Raw genomic sequence first — 4215 nt, 5'->3', positions numbered from 1 at the left:
AGATGGGTTCTCCTCTTGTAAGAATTTGACATTAAAATCAGAGATTAGAAAAGTTCTGAAAATCAAGTGGCTGACTATCTTTCAAGAATTGAACCTATAGAAGCTCCTGCTCAACAAATCCCTATGAATGAAAGCTTTCCTGATGAGCGAATTCTTGCTGTACACAAAGCTCCATAGTTTGCATATATGGCTAACTACAAGGCTGGGAAGCGTATTCCAAAGGAGCTCATTTGGCACTAAAAGAAGAAGTTACAGCATGATGCTCATTACTTCATATGGGATGAACCATATTTGTTCAAGAGGTTCTCTGATGGCATAATCCGAAGATACATATTGGAGGAAGAAACCAAAGCGGTTCTGTGGGATTGCCATGGTTCTGAATATAGTGGCCATTTTAGTGGAGATAGAACTGTAGCAAAAGTTCTCCAATGCGGCTTATATTGGCCAATCATTTTCAAGGATGCTAGAGAATTTGTGAAGAAATGTCAACAATGTTAGAGGAAAAGGAACTTATCAAAGAAGCATGAGATGCCATAAAATTTCATTTTGGAGGTGGAATTATTTGATGTGTGGGGGATAGACTTCATGGGACCTTTTCCACCCTCATACTCAAACAATTATATCTTAGTAGCTGTGGATTATGTTTCTAAATGGGTAGAGAAAATGCCATTGCCCACCAATAATGCTCAAGTAGTGCTTCACTTCCTCAAGAAGAATATTTTCAATAGGTTCAGTGTTCTAAGAACCTTAATCAATGATGGAGGAATTCACTTTTGCAACAAGTAATTAGAAGCTCTTCTCCACAAGTATAGGGTCAAGTATGAGGTAAATGATGCCAGGGCATCTTAGGCTATTTTCACTAGCCTTTTTCTTTGTTTTTAATAGGTTTTATGCACTTTTTTGAGTTATAAGTAGGCAATTGGGGTAAAAATTCATGCATGCCTGGATTCATCCAACCATAGTTAATTTGATGCAATTTCATGATAATTATGCTATAATTACTTGTGTGCTAAGAATGATGAGAATTCTCATGACTTATGCCAAGGCTTTGATGAGTTTGTTTAGTTGAAGATAGGAAGAAAGAAGTAGAAAAAAAGCAAGGAAGAAGAGAAGGAGAGGCCATCGTTGGAGCCAACGTTGGCCCATCAACGTTGAAAGCAACATTCTGGAAGAAGAAAACATGGGTGCCAACGTTGGAGGGAACGTTGGTGAACCAACGTTACCTCCAACATCATTAAAAATGTTCAATTCTGGAGCTAAAGGATTTTTGAGCGACACATACGCATCTATGACGCGTACGCGTGAAAGAGAAAAATTTCTATATCCATGCACAAGCGTGAGTCACGCGCACGTGTGGAATGGCAAAATTGACCATCCAGGCGTACGCGTGGGTCATGCGTACGCGTCACCAAACGAACGTTGGAGGTCTAGCGTTGCCTTAAACATTGCCTCCAACGTCCGCGATGAGAAGCCCAGAATTTGGAATTGAGAAACTTGAATCGACGCGCACGCGTCAGTGACGCGTACGTATGGATGAGAAAAATGGCAATGCACGCGTGAGCCTGGTGTACGTGCACACGTGAATAAGAAAAATCATAGTCTTCACGCGTACACGTGGTGCACGCGTACGCGTGGATAGCAGAATGTTGGCCCTCCAACGTTGAGTCAAACGCCAATGACAGCAGGTATATCTGGTTTTTAAGAAAGGCGTTTGAGTCAACGTTGGCCATCAAACGTTGACTCCAACTTGAGCACCAGAACTTTGAAATTGAAACAGATCTCTTCTCAACAGTAAGGGAAACGAATTGAAGCAACTTCAACCCAATTCTATCAAGGCCAAAAGCCTAATTCAGAGATTAAAGATCAATTGAAGAAAGTGTATAAATAGCTTAAAATTTAAGTTAGGAAGGATTTTTTACTTCACTTTTGACTTTTCAGCTCATTTTAATTTTCTGCAATTCTTTCAATTTAGCAATGTATCTTTCAATTCCATTTTTCATTTTGAGAGCTATGAACAACTAAACCCCTCTCATTGGGTTAGGGAGCTCTGTGTAATTCAATGGATCAATATTAGTTTTCATGCTTCTTCTTCTTTCTTTTCTCTTGATTTTGCTAGAAAGCTTTTGTTCTTCATCCAATTGGATAGTTGTCTTGGAAAAGAAGCTATTCATAATTGGATCTCCTCTGAACCTTGGAAGAGGAATGAGGAGATCATGCTAGAAATGATTTCTCACATTGGATTAGATTGGGGTTTGGATGGATATAGTGACATATAATCCTACTAATACTTTGATCTATGAATTTGTGTGGTATAATCAGTGACCAAACTTCATCTCTTCCCATGAACACTTAAATCAAGGAATTGGGTAATTGTTCATGCTTAGAGAGATTAGATTGCCAAGGAATTAGGATCTAATCACATAAGATTGCCAAGGAGATCAATGAATGCATTGATTGAGGAAGAGACAAAAATGAATTTGATCTGGAGAATTATTACATCTCATGACCCTAATGAGTTTTCCCATCTCTGATCTACCCATTCTTTTACATTCTGCTTCTTTAATTTCATGCTAAACCCCTATTCCCATTTAATTTCTTGCAATTTAAGCTTCTGTTCTTTATATTCTGCAATTTAATTTCTGTTCTTTTAATTTCTTGCAATTTAATTTTCCCGCCAATTTTACTTTCTGCAATCCTAATTTCAATTTCGATATAGCTTAACTAGAACAATTCTCCAATTAACGTTTATCAACCAACCAATCCCTGTGGGATTTGACCTCACTCTACAGTGAGTTTTTACTTGACGACAATCCGGTTCACTTGCCAGTAGAAAATTGTTGAGAGACAGTTTTCGGGTGAATCAGTAAATACTCTTTATCACCCCCAAATAAGTGGTCAAGTAGATGTTTCAAAAAGAGAGCTCAAGAGAATTCTAGAGAATATTATGGGAGCTTCAAGAAATGATTAGGCCAAGAAGTTAGATGATGCTCTCTGGGCATATAGAACAACATTTAAAACCCCTCCATTGGCATGTCACCTTACTAGCTTGTTTATGGAAAACCTTGTCACATGCTAGTGGAATTAGAGCATTGAGCATATTGGGCCACCATGTTTCTAAATTTTGATGCAAAAGCTGTGGGCAAGAAGAGGCTCCTTCAACTCAACGAGCTTAATGAGTTTAGAGTTGCAGCATATGAGAATGCTAAACTCTACAATGAGAATCTCAACAAGAACATTTGAGTCCAGACAAAAAGTACTTCTATTCAATTCAATGCTCAAATTCTTTCTCGGAAACCCTAAAACAAGATAGTCAGGACCCTTCACTGTCACTAAGATGTCCCCTTATGGAAATATTGAGGTCATGGAAGAAGATTCCCAAAGAAGATTCACTACGAATGGTCAACTATTGAAGCATTATCTTGGAGGCGACATTGATCACCAGAGATTCGTCTATATCTTGACCTAGAAAGCTGACCATCAAGCTAGTAACGTTAAAGAAGTGCTTGTTGGGAGGTAACCCAACCATTAGTATCCTTTGAATTCTTATGGTTTTTTTTTAGATTTTTATTAGCTTTTATCTTTATTACGATTCATGCATGCCACTTGAGATAGAAATTTGCAATGGGTAACTCCTTGGAGCCCAAGCAGGAGCCAAGTTTGGTGTTTTTCAAAGCCGTGCGTTATAAGCGTGGATGGTACGTTATACGCACCAAGCACAGAACCAACTTTAGCCTCAATTTCAAGCCATGCGTTATACGCATGGCATTGGCGTATATATGCCTAAGAACAGAACCAAACAGAAGCAAATTGGCCTCCATTTCAAGCCATGCGTATAACGCATGGCAATTGGCGTATATATGCCCAAGCATATAACCAAAATGGCCTTAATTTCAAGCCATGCATTACACATGGCATTTGGCATATATACGCCTGGTGTAAAGCGTGTAACGCATGAGGAGTGCATCCTATGCATGTCCGTCCTTATACTTGCGCCCCATATCTTTTATTTTACTCCATGTAAGATTTTATATTATTTGATTTTCATTTTTTATTTTTCCTTCTTTACTTTTTGATTAAATTTTGAAGGTGAAAGCTTGTGACTCTTAGAAAATCTCCACTAGCTTTCAATAGTTCTCTGGGCAAGACACATGCATAAATACTTCTTTTACATGTATAAGTCCATCAAGTTTGTCTAGTCCAATATAAAGCTATGCA

This window comes from Arachis ipaensis, chromosome B04, assembly GCF_000816755.2.
Source record: "Arachis ipaensis cultivar K30076 chromosome B04, Araip1.1, whole genome shotgun sequence".
NCBI classification, from domain to species: Eukaryota; Viridiplantae; Streptophyta; class Magnoliopsida; order Fabales; family Fabaceae; genus Arachis; species Arachis ipaensis.
The sequence above is the reverse complement of the archived record's forward strand: the minus strand, read 5'-3'. Positions refer to the sequence as shown.